The sequence below is a fragment of the Myxocyprinus asiaticus genome, chromosome 23, assembly GCF_019703515.2.
Source record: "Myxocyprinus asiaticus isolate MX2 ecotype Aquarium Trade chromosome 23, UBuf_Myxa_2, whole genome shotgun sequence".
Classification (NCBI taxonomy): Eukaryota; Metazoa; Chordata; class Actinopteri; order Cypriniformes; family Catostomidae; genus Myxocyprinus; species Myxocyprinus asiaticus.
The window spans coordinates 24,522,379-24,539,784 of NC_059366.1; the positions used below are offsets into that span (position 1 = coordinate 24,522,379).

The 17,406-nt window shown below is 37.6% G+C and overlaps 1 protein-coding gene across 1 annotated transcript in view; it reads right to left on the reverse strand.

Annotated features, from left to right (window-relative positions):
• Positions 1–17,406, reverse strand: part of LOC127414129 (polypeptide N-acetylgalactosaminyltransferase 2) — a 155,416-nt gene that overhangs the window by 76,088 nt on the left and 61,922 nt on the right. The window lies entirely within an intron of this gene.

Below are 17,406 nucleotides of genomic sequence, written 5' to 3' on the forward strand. Positions count from 1 at the left end.
GAAGATGAAAATACAGTTTATCTTGAATGATCAGCTTTAACAACGACGCTCTCAGCGTGCTTCTTCCCATATATGGGTTGCCCTAAAAACGTGCAAAAAGACTGACAAAGAAAAAGTTCCTCAAAGTCATCTGATTGGCTTAAATATCTGACCATAAAGCACAGTTTGAGTGTCATTTCAGAAAACAACTCCTACAGGACCGTTAAGGAATGATTCAACAAATACTAATATTAGTCGAGGTAACTGGTATAGAGCAAACAGTTACTGCATTTGCAGTAAGTCTGTGCTGCAACAGGATACTGCCCCTAGTAATATAGTAAAGTAATTACACAAGAGTAATTGCCCACTGCCTCTGTCATCATTCTTTTTTTATTTTGTATTTTTATGGAAATTCCAACAAGGAGGAAGAGATTTTTTTTATTATAAAATGAGTAAAAAGTTCAACTCTAACTATTCAGATGACTTAAATCTAATTTACTCTCCAATGAAATAAGTGTAATTTTAATACAAGATAAATTTAATATAGGCTCATCGTTTCAGTCTAGTTGCTGTAGTAACCACAGATCTCATGACCAGGAGCTTGTGTTTTTTTGTATCTCTCTCCTCGTGAATTTGAGCAAAACAAATAATTTTCCTTCAAGGGAAATTCTAGCAGCCAATATCTTAGAAACCTTAATCAACCGAAGTGCAACAAATAAATCTTTTGTTCTCAGCAATCATTGAAGAAACAAAAGACATCAATAATCTGCTTCCAAATAACAAACTAGGGCTAAATATCAAAGGAAAGCTGATAATTATGGATAAAATGAATGACTTAGCGTATAAGCAAAAATAGAAATAAATAAATAAAAACACCCACAACAATTCTTTTTTATTATGATTACATAATTTAAAAGTACCGGTACTTCAATAGAAAAATTATGATTAAGATGGGGGAAAAAATATCCAAGTGTTTCTACAGTAGCCTATCGGTACCAACAGTCTACTGATTAAATTTGGTAGCTAAGTGCTGACACCAGGGTCAAGAAAGTCACAATGGAAATACTTCTGTGTGCCAAATAAAAAAATGACAATATCCAGGAAGAGCAAAAAAAATGCATTTTCTGATGGGTTTTCATTGACATGTTCTGCCTTTAATCACACATGTGTATTAGCAGCATATAACAAATAGCTAGTTTAACCCTCAGACCCAATTCACACCCGATATTAAGATGTACCTCGGGTGATCCGATCACATGTGGTCAGGCAAGACACACCGCTGTTTACACCTGGTCGCTTAAACGCATCTCCTGTGAACACTTGTGTTCAGATTTCGAAGGGAGGGTGATTTCATGAGGACACGCGTCATATACCATGTCAGTATATTACTGCATAATAACAGCAGGCAAAAAAGTCAAAGTGCAAAAATTTTTTTTTTAAACGGCACAATGTTTATCCCAGATACATCTGAAATTTAATCCAAGCACAAATGCAAAATTTCAAGCAGAATAAATTCTCTGTTATTCTAGTGGAGTACCTGTTTTAAAGGAGCTTTATATTTGTGTGCTTTTCATCTGTGTTTCTGCATGACCAACTGAAGATCCATGCTTGTGTAAGTATCCGTTTTTTCGAATATTCAGATCGGATGGTAAATTGCTTTTAAAGCCGCTCGTAACTGGCAAAATTCAAACTCTAGTTTATTGATAGGGTTAGGGGATGGCGCTTCTGTCCAGCACATAAACAGGACAGATTTTTTATTTACACCTCAAATGCAATGTGGTCACATGCATTTTTGAGTACCTTTGTATGTTGTTTTTTTTATCATCACAAAATGTTTTAGACCCTGTTTAGACCTTTATTTAGCGATGGCCATATGTAATCCGAAACGCATCCTAATACCATGTGTAAATGAGGTCTCAGAGACCCAGCACAGCAGAATTGCAACACTTGCTTTTAGCAATTAAATAATATTTCTTAAATATGAGTAGAAACTACATAACAGTAATTCACATTCTGAACTGTATCACAATAGCAGCAAAATTGCATATTGACAGTCAGAGCTTGCTAGTGTCACACAAAAAGTAAAAACACAAATTGACAATTGCTAACACTTTTACGACCCTAATCCAGAAAAAGTTGGAAAAAAACAAAAAATGCTTTTAAAAACAATAAAAAGAGTGATTTGTAAATTCTATTCACCCTGTGAAAGCACTACAACAACACATTATTTGATGTTTTATCTTGTGAATTGAAATATGTTTTGAAAATATAGTTCAATTTCAAATCAGATGCAACATGCTCCAAAAGTTGGGACAGTCGAGTGTTTACCACTATGTAACATCATCATTTCTTCTAATATTAAGCATTTGGGCATGGAAGACACAAGTTTGTTTAATTTAACAAGCTGAATTTTCCTCTATTCATCCATTATGCAGGCCAATCTAGCACCTGCACTCTCTGTTTACACAACAATAGGGTTGGGGAGTAATGGAATACATGTAACGGGTTTACGTATTTAAAATACAAAATATAAGTAACTGTATTCCACTACAGTTACAGTTTAAATCATTGGTAATTAGAATACAGTTAAATTCAGAAAGTATTTTAATTACTGAAGAGATTACTTTGCATTTTATTGTCATTTGTTTCATGTAATATTTAGTCCTTTCAGATGGAAAACATTTATACATATAAATGATGCAATCCAAAGTGCATTTGTACAGCGGTGAAACACTTTCTTATGATGTGTTACATTCATACGAGCAGACAGAGAAGTAAGTTTGAAGTAAGTTTGGAGCAGAAGAAATAGAAATAATCCTTGTGCAAACTGTCAGCTTTACGCTAAGCTAAAATGCTTTTTCTAGCCATTTTACATGCACATGTTACCATTCACGTTGGAACATAATTTCTTTTTTTCAAGTAAGACCTTTGATATTTGGGCAAAAACGTATTCTTGATGATAATTTTTGTATTGTTTTCCTGTAAAAATATCTAAAAATCCTTAAAACAAGATCAATATGATTTATCTTGTTTTAGAAACAACACTGCATAAGATATTTAGGTTTTTCAGAGAATGTATTTTTAACGTGTATTTTGTCTTACTGTACTGGCAGAGTTTTTATAGTCAAAACAAGTGAAAATATCTACCAGTGCTGAAGAAGTAATCCAAAGTATTTAGAATACGTTACTGACCTTGAGTAATTTAACGAAATACGTTAAAAATTACATTTTACAGCAAGTATTCTGGATTATGTAGTGGAATACATTTCAAAAGTAACCCTCCCAACACTGCACAGCAATGCACTTGTAATTCGGGCAGTATGTGGTTTGGCATTGTCCTGCTGGAAAATGTACTATATATGTACTAATGTTTAAATTTCCGGAAAACATCAACTTTCATAAAATTGAGAATTCAACACTGGGCATTTGTGGTCAAGTATAGTTTCTATATTCACACAATGGAGACTAGTCAGTTAATTATATACAGTGTATATATATATATATATATTACTGTTTTCAGTGCTGTTCCATAATTTTTTTTTTTTCCAGATTAACAATTTTTATTGATTCACATATTTCAACATAGAAAAACAAAACATATAAACACAGAATCAACATTAACCCCCACTCTCCCTCCTCCAATTCCAAGTACAAATCTTTCTCCCATTATCTCTTGAGAGAAGTTGAAGCTCCGTCCCCCAGATTCTGAATTAGCAGGGAGTAATACACTGATGCCTCATGACCTTCTCCAAAAGCAGTAATCACCACTCCCATAGTATCTGCCACTTTAGGGATATGTATGCTATTCCCAAAAATAGTACACAGCAAGTGGCACAGCTGTAAATACCTATAAAACTGAGATCTGGGGATTCCAAAATGTTGAACCAAATTTTCAAAGGATCTCAACACACAGCTCTCATATAGGTCACCGAGTGAAGTAACCCCCCTCACAATCCAATCTGACCAGCATAATTTGGGGTTCAGCCATAAACTCGAGGCAACATTTAGATAAATATCCGAATTAAACACTCTGGACACTTTTGTCCATACCGAGTGCAAATGCGAGATAACGGCTGTAATTCAACTTCTCCGGTTAGTTTAATAGAAAGGCTTTCCAATGGCAAAATAGGGGCAAGAACTTCCTGTTCAATACAAAACCAGGGAGGGGCTCTTTCTGGTGGAAGCAACCACTGAGCCAAATGTCTGAGACGAACGCATAATAATACAACAAAATCTTGGGTAGGCCTAGCTCTCCTTTGTCAATCGGCCTATGCAGTTTACTGAAATGTAATCTAGGACGTTTACCATTCCAAATGAAAGACTTCGCTATGCTATCAAATTGCTTGAAGTAAGAGAGGAGGACATCTACAGGGAGAGACTGTAGCAGGTAGTTGAATTTTGGAATACAATTCATTTTAATAACATTAACCTTCCCAATCATCACTAAATGTAATGAAGCCCACCTGCCCACATCACTCGAAAACCTTTTTATTAAGGGGTCAAAATGAACTAATTAAAAAAAAAATCACACAAATTTGCTGGGAATAAAATACCTAAATATTTAATGCCCTGTTTGGGCCACTGGAAGGCGTCCCGCTGGAAAGCCATTACTGGGCAGTCAGAGCCAAAGCTTTGGATTTAGACCAATTGACTCTGTATCCTCAGAACTTAGAAAATGAATTAATAATTCTGTGGAGGCAAGACATAGATCTAGTAGGGTCGGAGACAAATAATAAAATATAATCTGCGTAAAGCAGAAGCTCATGCACCATACCTCCTGCATCCACCCCTGGAAAATCATAGCTGCTAATGGTTCCAGGGCAAGACAGAACAATAATGGGAAAGAGGGCAACCCTGCCGGGTGCCCCTATCCAGAGTAAAATAATCTGAAATTAATCCATTTGTTTGTACCACCGCTACCGGGTGTCTATAAAGCAACTTAATCCATCCAATAAACGTACTCCCAAACCCATACATTTCCAAAATCTTAAAAAGATAATCCCATTCTACCATATCAAACGCCTTTTTGGCATCAAGTGAGATGACAGTGACCGAAGTCTGAACATTTGCCATTGACCACACGATATTGATGAAACGCCTAATGTTATCAGAAGAGCTGCAGCCCTGAATAAACCCCACCTGATCTATATGTATAAGAGATGTCATAACTTAATCGATTAGCCAAAATGTTTGACAATATTTTAACGTCTAGCTGGAGCAGGGAAATTGGACGGTAACTCTTACACTCGCTTGGATCTTTGTCCTTTTTAAGAATCAGACTGATCCAGGCTTGTGTCATGGTTGGCAGAAGCTTTCCATTCTTTAATGATTCCGTATAAACTTCTAACAAAAGTGGAGCCAGTTCTGTAGCATAAGATCTAAAAAATTCAGCGGCAAAGCTATCTGGCCTGGAGACTTGCCTGTAGGCAGGGCCTTAATTACCTCGCCAAGCTCCTCCAATTTTATCTCAGAATTGAAATAATTTTTTTGCTCAGTCATCAATTTAGGGAGTTCTAAAGGTTCCACAAAGTTTCTAATATCTTCATCAGTAGACGAAGACATGGAACTATAGAGATCAAGATAGAATTCTTTAAAAGCATTATTCATATAAATGGCAGAGGTAAACATTTCACCACCAGCAGATTTCACTGAGTGAATGGTAGAAAAAGACTCTCTCTGCTTTATATATCTAGCCAAAAGCTTCTGTTTGAACCACTCTGGCTGTTGTGGTCCTTGATGGTTCTGTAGTCACTTAAGTTTTTTTTTTTTTTTTTTTTTTACTTTTCCCAACACTGTTGGTAGCCATGTGCGGCCAACAGCTGAGACACTTCCTGAAAGACTTTTCGTTTCGCGTCGCCCCATCCAGCTCTCATTGGATCCTCTACTCGGCTACTAATGAGAGGAACGTCTGCACCTCGTTTATTGACCACGGTGGTTTTGCGCATAGCCATTTCTTTTTACAATTCGAAAGTCGTGAACAAATGATACTGCTATCGCTGTTGCCAACTTTAAAACTAGCAGGTTGATGTCTCGTGTCGCAAATCCAGTGACGCTGGTAGTGACGATTCTCTCTGACCAATAAGTTATCTCAGGGTTTTGATGTCACATTTAGTATCAGCTCGGCTCACTTGGAACCTCGACCGAGGTGGTACTAAAAAAAGTACCAGGTACCAGTTACTATCCACAGTGGAAAACCCCCAAAAAGCGAGCAGAGTCGAGCCATACCGTGCAGTGGAAAAGCCCCATTAGATATATTAAAAAAAGATCTATTCTAGAGTAAATCTTATGGATTGATGAATAAAATGTATAGTCCCTACCAGATGGGTTCAAAAGTCTCCAAATATCTGCAAGACCAAGAATTGTACACATCCTGAGAAGTGTCATTGTTGCTCAATGGGGCTTACACACTTTGCTTCACTATGATCAAGGACTGAGTCCATCAATAAATTTAAGTCTCCTCCCAATATTATATCACGAGGGGTGCCAGTGGCTTGCAACATCCCTTCAAGATCTATAAAAAAGCCCTGATCATCAGCGTTAGCCAAAATAAATAAATATTAGCCAAAATCAACTGTTGCCCCTGAATTTCTGCTAAAATAATAATGACTCTTCCTAATTTATCTTTAATCTGTTTGAGACATTTGAATTGTAGATGTTTACTTATCATTGTAATGACTCCCCTGCTCTTACTTGAGCCAGCACTAAAGAAAAAATGCCCACCACATATCTTCCCAAATTTTTCAGCTTCCTGCAGGGAAAGATGCGTTCCTTGAAGAAACAATATGATATATTTCTTTCATTTAAGAAAAGAAATAACCTTCCTTCTTTTTATGGGGTGCCCCAACCCATTCACATTCCACATGGCGAGAGACAATCCACTCATATTAACATTTGACATTTTGAAATATTAGAAAAAATAGATTGTGTGTCAAAAACAAAATTATAAAGACCACATTCCAACATTAGTGCAATAATCAAACCCCAAACTTCCCCCAGAACCAAACAAACAGAAAAAAGATAAACTCAAACAGTCCATGTACGCCTATGAGAATCCCCACGACAACTTTGCCGTCGGATTGCTCAAGTCCGACATTTCTATACACATTTTGTGATACAGAATTACATAACAGAAGAAAATCTATAAAACAAACTCCAGCTAATAGGCAGAATAAACACAAAGAACGTGTAGATTCATTCACAAAACTGTCCGGAAGGTGTGTTCCTCCACAAAACAAGCTCCAAAGCTCCAGCCACTAGCGGAACCAGCACACACACAAACACACACACACACACACACACACACACACACAAAATCCATTCAGTTTCCTCGGACAGTCAAATGAATGCTCAGTGATCCGGCTGTTCATGCGTGCAGCAGATGACCTAATCCTTCCAATGTCCTGCAAAAAACACTCCACAAAACAAACTCCAGCCAATAGAAAGCATAAACACAAGGAACGTGCAGATTCATCCACAACTGTCCCGAAGGAGTGTTATTCCACAAAACAAACTCCAGCTGCTAGGCGGAACCAGCACAAAAAGAAACAAAACATGCACCCAATTTCCTCGGACAGTCAAGTGAATGTTCAGTGAGTCAGGTCCACTAGGCTGTAAAGCAAGTGCCACACAATGACTCACTCATTCCATATACTGTATGAAGGATATCGCATATTGGGGACAAGTATACACTCTACGTTCATCCTTAGCATCTATTCTCAACCTGGCCGGGAACTTCAGTGCAAAGTGACCCTCCATCAATGCAAAAGTTCCTCGAAGGAGTGTTATTCTGGCCGCTAAGCAGAACCAACACAAAAAGAAACAAAAAAGGCGTCTAGCTTCCTCGGACGGTCAAGTGAATGTTCAGTGAGTCAAGCTCACTTGACTGCAATGTGAGAAACACACTATGACTTCCTCAGTCCATTGATTTTCTGAAAGACATTGCTTGTTGTGGGCATGTAAATATTTTGCAGCCATCCTTAGTATCTATTCTCAATTTGGCCAGGAACATCAGTGCAAAAGCGACCTTCCGTTGATGTAAGAGTTGCTTGCATTCCTTTAATCAATCACGTTTCTCTCGTCGATTTCGCAAAGTCTGGGAACAAGAAAATGCTGTGGTTCTTCCAAGAAAGCCTTCCTTTACTCCTCGCCTCATGTAACACAAGATCTTTATCGGATGATCTCAGAAATTTGGTCAAAATTGATCGGGCCTGTCTCCCTCCGCGGATCTCCAAGCCGGAACTCTGTGAGCTCACTCGATTTCCAGCTTATGGCCTGTTATGTTGAGCAGACTCAGAAAGAGCTCGCCTAGGAATTTCACCATATCTCGGCCTTCTTCGTTCTCAGGAATTCCAACAATTCGGATGTTGTTTCGCCGGCTACGATTCTCAAGGTCTTCCAGTTTTTCCCAAACGTGTTCCAAATCTACTTTGGTAGCTAGCGGATTAGCAGCTAGTTCTCTCTCCGATGACTTCAGATAATCGATCCGTTTCTCAACATCTACCTCTCTTGTAACCAACTCTCCATGGAAGTGATCGATCGGCGTATTACAGCAAGATCCTCCAAGTCTGCTATAACCTTCGGCAGCATCTCAGACATGCTGGACAGTTGCCACTGAATCTCTCCAGCCGCACCGTCCAAACCAAGTCCCTGGTCTGTGGCCCTGTCAGGGGTATCAGCTTGAGCACGTAAGTGTCTTTTAATGTCTCCAGAGCCCAAGGATTTTGAATTCTTTGACATATTGACCTCACAGAACAGTTATGGAACAGGGTGTATCGTATCTCACCGGTTTATGACATAAAAAGAATAAAAAACTAGCAAAGTGCGCAGAGCTCGCTGTTCACACATCCGACCCTCGCATGGCGTCACGCGACTCTCAATGCTGTTCCATCATTAAAAAAATCTACCCATCTGTTTTATGGAACTCATGGTATATTAAATAAACTACATTACATAAAAATTGGTATTTAATTATAACTTGTTATAAATATGTTTATACATTTTACTTTTTGCTGAGATATCTAATTTGGTGTCAAGAATCATCCAATTTCTATAGTATTGGTGTAGAACAGCAGTCACCAATTAGCGGACTGCGGTCCAGGTCCGGACCTTGGCTTGGTTCCATCTGGATGAGACATCTTGACATTTGCTGCCCCATCTCACCGTTTCTATACTTTAAGTGATTAGTATGACAAAACAAAGGAGCTGTGTACAGTGCAAGCGCTCGGGCACAGATAGCACTGATCTTTCAGCGCTGTATCCTTGAATACTTTTCTCTTTTCCAGAACACGCTTCATTTATACCCTTTCATGTGCTATGCACAGAGTTGCAGATGCAGTTATTTTAACGACAGTAGACTATAGCAGAGAAATACAGTGAGCAGCAATATAGATGGATACTGGCATCTTTCATAAAACACAATGCAGAAAACGAGAATGAAACAAAGTAAATTCAACTTCACGTGTCTGAAATGAATCCAACCGTTCAGCTAAACCAGATCTGTGACAGGACAATGTGCATCTAGAGCACCTTTAAACTATAAAGTTTTTCCATCTAAAATTTGGTTTATTACTCAGCATGTTTCGAGCCTTTCACAAACAGGTTATTTTTGTGAAAATTAAACAAAGATCATCTCTCTCATAAATGGCAAGGAAAAACAACCAAAAATGTGATTTTACTAGTAGTATAGTGGAGTTCTCATGAGAACGTTTCCATAATTTGATAGTCTGACCATTTATAGGCCTACTTTAGCTAAAAATATTTTTAAGATTCACTATTGTGCTGTACTTTGTTTGTTGTTAGTAGATTTTCATTTAATGGAAAAATATAAAAATGGTCCATTCAGACTTTACATTTTCAAAATTTTCTCTCAGGGGATACCCCTGAACCCCCAAACTATATATTTCCCTAATAGTGTCAAGGCCTCCTATGCCCTTTGAGTATCTAAAAATATTCAACACAAATACTGGACTGTTATCATTCAACTTTAAAATGAACAGTTCATTTTATCTTTTAATATTTATAACAAAGTGCTTTTGATTGATGAACTCATTGAAATATTGTAATCTTTTGGCAGAAGATCTCCCAAACCCCACTATTTTGGCTTTGTCTCTGGAGCCCCAATGTCCTAATCCTTGCCCAGTTTTAAAGAGACTGTTTTGACATTGATGTTTTTTTTTTTTTTCTTCTTCTTTTACAAAGTACTATTACTGCCAACTTGGAAATTTACAATTAGGCCTACTTAAAAAAAAATAAAAGAGCATTCCTTATGTCATTTCATAGCTACACTACTGGTCAAAACTTCTGAAACACTTGACTGAAATGTTTCTCATGATCTTAAAAATCTTTTTATCTGAAGGCATATGCTTATGTTTGAAATTAGTTTTGTAGACAAAAATATAATAGTGCCACCATATTAATTTATTTCATTATAAAACTAAAATGTAATAATAAAAAAAGTTTTTGAAATTGATGACTTGGACCAAATAATAGAAGCAGCCAATAAGTGCCCAACATAGATGGGAACTCCTTCAATACTGTTTAAAAAGCATCCCAGGGTGATAACTCAAGAAGCTGGTTGAGAAAATGTCAAGATTACATGTTTGCAAATTCTAGGCAAAGGGTGACTACTATGAAGATGCTAAAATATAACACAGTTTTGAATTATTTTGGATTTTGTTTAGTCACAACATAATTCCCATAGTTCCATTTATGTTATTCCATAGTTTTGATGACTTTACTATTATTCTAAAATGTGAAAAAAAAAATAATAATTACAATAAAGAATGAGTGTTTCAAAACATTTGACCGGTAGTGTATACTGACTAACACCATGTAAGTTATTGTCCGGACCTTTGCTGGGAAGGAAATCTAGAGACCGGACCTCTTGGAACTTTAATTGAACACCCCTGGTGTAGAATGTCGATGACTGCACTTTAGTTATTGTGACAACATTACTCTAACACAAGAAAACTTGATCAGACACTATTCTCACAAAACCAGGGCATCCCAAGGCCCCAAGCTACCAGAAAGCTGGTAAAGATTACCCAATCTACAGGAGGCTTTGAGCATCAGCAAAACAGCAGTTTCTTCATTTTACCTCCCTTGATAACAAATATCGGAAAATATGGGTATTCTGACAAATCGCGTCAAGGCCAAGCCCGAGAGTAACAAATAATCACTAGAAAAGCACACAACAAAACACAGAGCTAGTAATAATTTACAGCCGACCCTTTGCCAAGGCTAGTAGTAAATAAATGTGCAGTCTGGACCGGCAGGGCAGAATGTGCTAGAAAAGCCACTTCCAAAGCACTCTCTATTCCCAGAGACTAGGAAAACATGCCTTTGAGGATCACAACCTCAAATGTTCCATAATCACTTCTGACCATTTTATACACTCTTAGCACTAACTTAAACATTTATTTTACCTTCCATCACAAAGGGTACTGCTGCAAATGAACATGTCAGCACTGAGGCTTTGGCTCAGGATTCAAAAGCCCCTTAGATAAACAAGGGCTCCGTTCCCACAGTTAGTATTTGAGATAGACAAGCATATTTACTAACCGGCGTGACTCTCCAATATTCCTGACTACTGTTCATACAACAGCTTACAGGAGCGGCCTAAATGCTGTCTGTATGAACTAATAACCAAAGACAAGCCCCTTTTCTATTCACACGGTAGCTGTGAAACAGCTGTAACCATAGTTGTCTAGTAAAATCAATATAAAGTTGGCAACTTCCATAACCCTGCAAAGTATTATCACAATTGACCTGACAATAAGTATGTTTACACACACACCAATATCCTGATAAAGACCAACAACCAGCTTATTAAAAAAAAAAGATTAAAAATATCCAGTCACTTTTACATGAAATTTGAAATTAATGACTTATTCTACGCTTGTGATGTCAATAGAGTCATGCGCACAACACAGGAGCACAATGAATAAGCTGGTAAGAATGGAAGTAAAAGGTGTTTAAGCAACCGGAAATCAAAAATCTATCTGTGTCATTTGGTTTAGGATTAAACCGTTTATGACCCTAACCTAATAAAGGAAAACAGTTTCAGTTTAAGGTGTACTTGACCTTACACGTTGTGGGCTTAGGGATCATTGGTGTAAGAATATGCATGTAAATTACGAGACCAATTGTGGTTCTAGTTTTTCCGAAAAATCTTAATTTTGTACCTTTTAATTTTGCCGATTTTGTAAATTATACTGTGTTAATTACCATATATAAGATTTCTGTACAGGAAGGCATATGAAATACCTTTTAACTTACACTGGAAATAAGCATGAAATATTTTTGTAAGTTGATATCAACACAATTTATTAAATCAAATCAAAGACTCAAGTCTATGGATTGTTTTATAATTATAATTTTCTCATTGCCTCAAAAACAATACCTACAAGAATACAGCAACAAGCATATTTCATGTATATTGCATCTGTTTGACTATTATTTTTATAGTCATCTTATTTTTGGATTATCCATCATCTACTCCTTGGAAAACACAGGCTTCGTGATGGCACAGATCTGTACCTTTAAGAGCGAGTGCTCACTAAAAAGCATGTCACACACACCATTTCAGATTTCAAGACCAAAAGTGCGGTTGTCTGTGTCAGTTAGTTGTTGACAGCGTATTGAACAAATAAGCACTAATCGGAGCCAATGTCTCTCTCATGTGACTTTTCGCTGTATTCGGCGGTTACCCCAAAAATCGGAGGAAGGTTGCAAAATTGCATAGGAACATGTCAAGAGTGTGCAATCCAGAAATGCAATCTTTACAATGTGGTATGATGACAGGTTAATTTTGATGGAGTATATCAAGTTTTAGAAATCAAAGAACAGGAGGCACCATAGCCTCCAAGAGATAATGGCCTCTCAGCTTGCAACATTTCTTCTGCAAGAAACCAGTGTCATTATCAGTTGCCAGGAATGTGTTGGAGATGCAATTCACCTCAGCACAAAATGAAAGGACAATTTTATCCCTTCATTACTGTGTGCTACAGGGTGGAACAAATGAGATTCCAGGGCTGATACTACAGAAGCATGACACACAATCGCAATCCATGGTTGGGTGTCAAAACAAATCAAAACCATTTTTCATCAGAGCTCAATGCTCAATGTCATGCGTTTTGACTAACTTGTATGTGGGGGCTGAATATTCAATGTGGTAAAAACTGCTTTGGCCATAAATGTTGCTTGACACCTCTAAAAATAATCTGATTAAGTCGACTCTGTGCTGTCAAGAAGGGAACCGATTTAAGTAATTAACAGGTATCTTTCATTTACGTCAAAATATAATATATTTAGCAAGGGAATCAAAACAGTGCACTGCATAAGCCGCTGACTACTGAGTGAGTAACCTATTGGCCATGTTCACATAGCAGCAGAACACGTTTGTCAGTCCTGTTTTAATGCTAAATACAGTTAAATTCACATAGATCAGATGAGATGAGATCTAGGTTACTTGGTGTCCTCTACATATTTGTACATGACTGGTTGATAGTGTGTCAACGTAGCTAAAATTCTTAAATGAGTTTATACTGGTGTTTAAAAAGTTTTTTTTTTTTCCCTTGTAAAGCAAGCTCTGTAAAAGGACACATGTAATGAGAGGATGTAAATATTTGTAATGGTAAGATTGAAAAATCTAAACACACTGACTGCTTGAGCCATCCAGCAAGTCTGAGCTCCAAACCTACATGGTTGTTTTTGTGGCAAAGGATTCCATCATGTGTCTGAGTGTGTGTTCAAACTGCCAGTTACCATCTGACATGGCATGGCACTCAACTCCCCACAGATGGAAAAACCTAGAGAGGGCTCAGTCTCACCTGTCTGTAGGGACTATTATTCAACTCAGTCACACAGAAATCCGCAGTCCTGCTGTGAACTGGGGACTGAAATGAGTCACAAGCTCGTCTCTGACTTAAAGCAGATATAACAGAGCTTAATTAAAGATTAAATTTGATCAGATGGGAATCGGTCACCAAGAACTGACATATGAATGGAATTTATTTTAGTATATTTTAATAATATCTAGATGATCTCCAAGCCACTGAAGCCAGACCCATTCTCGTATCAGATCGATTAAAAATAACAGCTGAGGAAGTGTTTTGTGATTCTTTGAGGACTTATGGACCCCGTTTACACCTGGTTGATCCGTTCACGTGGTCAGGCGAGACATTGCAGTTTACAGCTGGTAGATTAAATGTGTCTCCTATGACTACTTGTGTTCAGATTTTGAGGGAAGGGTGTCTGATTTCACAATGACATACATCAATCACTGTCAGTGTGTTACTGAATGACATTAAAGTGCAACAAAGTCAGAAAAGACAAAGAGTGCAAAAAACGGCACATTGTTACTCCCAGATGCATCTGAAATTGAACTGAAACACAAAACTCATTTTAGTGGATTACCTGTATTAAAAAGTCATTTTTAAACCACAATTCTTCCAATTAGCCACTCCAGCATATTTCTACTAATCCTCATAATTATGGTGAGCCAAAAGGCACTATGCAATTGATTTAGCACACAAATTCAAAAATGGAAATAACATGGTGCAAAGCACAGTAACGCCATGACTTTTTTTAATTTGACAAGATAACGTGTTTAAGCCCATAACATGGAAACATAAATAGAATATAACAAAAGACATTAGCATAACTATACCTTTTCAGTTCTTAAACAAAAACTGTTGGAACTGGTCTGTGTTTTTCAACAGCTTTTAACAACTTCATTCAATCAGAGTTTAGGGTTGAAATTATATGTTTTATAAACTGTGTTTATGGTGCATTACTATAAATACATTATACCACTTTACATGTTAAGAGTGAGGGCGTTGGTCTTCTGTTTGGTGCATTCTACAGAACACTACTTAGATTCGTATGTAGTTTTACTTTATCCTTAAAGAGTTCCATTTTTTAATCATAAAACCTGCACAGAACACAAATATATTGTAATTTTGATATTACAGCATTCAGGATAATAGTAGTATGGCCCAAGATAATAGTTAAACATATGTCTATTGATAAATAAGGCTCAAAAAGTTTTTAGTCATGTCATATGGCAGCCATTTCATTAGATTATGTTTATGGCCAAGACAGGCACTGTCATACAGCAGTGATTGGGATATGATGGAGGTGTTTCATAAAGTAAAAACAGACTTCTCTACTCTCTTTGTCAGATAATAAAGCCCTGGCTGCTTCATCTGAGCAGTCTGTTAATCTTTTACTATCAATATGTTGAAGTCTGTGGATCAGATTTTGAAACTTTAACTTACAAAATTTGCATCCTTGGCACAAGTCATGGCCTCATGTTTTTGAAGCCAATCCAACCCTTTGCACATTGGCTGAGAAGTTGGCTGTGAGGTCTAATGACTACATTGTACTGAATTTACAACATTAGCCTAGGTGTGGTGGACCTAAAAGAATACTAAAAGAAGGCAGCCTAACTTCTCCAGCATATGCTTACAAATATACAATTAGACATTATAGTTGAGATACAAAGCTGGAAAGAAGGCATTTGAAGCAGTCAGATGTGTGCTGAAAGCTTACCCAGCTAATACAGAAAGTTACATTATTTATATTTACATGTAAGCATTTATTTACATTTAATGTATGCATTTCACAGATGCTTAAAGGCAGTTTACACAAAAATGAGAAATTGGTAAAAATTTCCACACCCTTCCTATTTTTCCAAACCCGTATGAATTCCCATGGAACACAAAGAATATACATTAGGAAGAATGTAACCTCAGTCACCATTCACTTGTAGTTGTTGTATCTTTTTCCATACAATATGGTGACTGAGACATGTCATTCTGCATATCTTTTTGTGTTCCATGGGAAGTCATACAGGTTTGGAAAACATGTGGGTGAGTAAATGATGACAGTTTTCATTTTGGGGTGAACTATACTTTTAAGTGTTTAAGTGACACATTTCTGACAGTTTGTGTGACAGTGAGTGTGCGGCTGGGAATCGGACCCATGATCTTGTTGTTGTTTGCCCCATGCTCTACCGGAATAACCGGATAAATAAGCTACAGCTCACGTTGCAGCAGCACAACAGTCAAACAGCTAAATGACCTTGCTTTTTCACTTCTTTTTACATTGATGGAATGAGAAAAAAACCATTAGCATGTTGCCCAGGGCTGGTATAACTCATGAAGCGCACCTGGCCAGAGCACAGAGGCTTTGAAGAGCCAAAAGCTCCATTCCCCCACCCACAGACAGCTTGCTAATCAAGCCCAGCATCACAGAATTACTGCAATTACCTGCCAAGAGATCAAGCATGGCACCCTGCGTGCACTGACAGCTCATGGCCATAGCCTCATTTCCACCACCCCACTGCAGGAGAGCTGCTCAAGACCTGAGAGTCGATTTGACCAATACAGTTCCTGTCAGGTTAGTACAGCTGAACGAACACAAATCTTTCCTCACACAAGGCCTACAAATAAGTGCCAGCGATGGAGTACATAAACGTCTGCCCAGAGAAATCCAGACAACTCTCCTTGCTTAAAAAAGTAATAAAATAAACATTTAAGTGTCCATTAGCTTTGAAAACATCTAAAGTATATGCACGAGTACAACTAAAATTTTACACAATTTAGCACATATATGCCTTTTAAACTAGAGGTGTAACGGTTCTCTGTAAAAAACCAAACTGTACAGTTTGCCACCTACAGTTCGGTATGCATCGGCACCGCAGATGCATGTGTTTAATGATGCATCTAGAGTACAAGGTTTGGTGAAGAAAACTAAGCGCCCAATAGACACGCACAGTTACAACCTCTGCTAATGCACCTGAATGGATCTGTAAATGGATACGCTCCGCCTGTTTCAGGTGGGTCAACTTGATGACATCACAGTTCTGCACTCGTTGTTGCGTGTAGTTGAAAATGGCAAGCAGAGAAGCTGCTGATAAAGCCCCATGGGTTATTCAAATCTCCTGTCTGGAATGTTTTCTTTTTGCATTCAATTACATCAGCAATGGTCAAAGAACATTTATAAAACATGCACTGTTTGCAGACGTCGCTCGACGCGAGTGTCGTATACTGGTAATACATTGATATATGATTAATCATTTACGCCGACATCACCCAGGGAAAGATCCGAGCCACAGGTGAGCCCGAAACTGCACACCCTCCCTTTCATTTTTAAACAGACACTCAGTGCTAATTCGGACATGAAACAATAACTTAAGCGCTTGGGGTGTTCATTGCCAAAGTTATTTTGCCCCACTCCGGTGATAAGGATGTGGAATTTTTGCATATGATTAAAACACTCGAGCCCCGTTACGACAGCCCTTCTCGTATCCATTTTAATAGCAAGGTTATTCCTTCTACAGTGATATACAACTTGTCAACCGAATATTCAACTGAATGTTGAATATATTTTAAGTTGAGTTTGAAATGCACTTTATGTTGATGC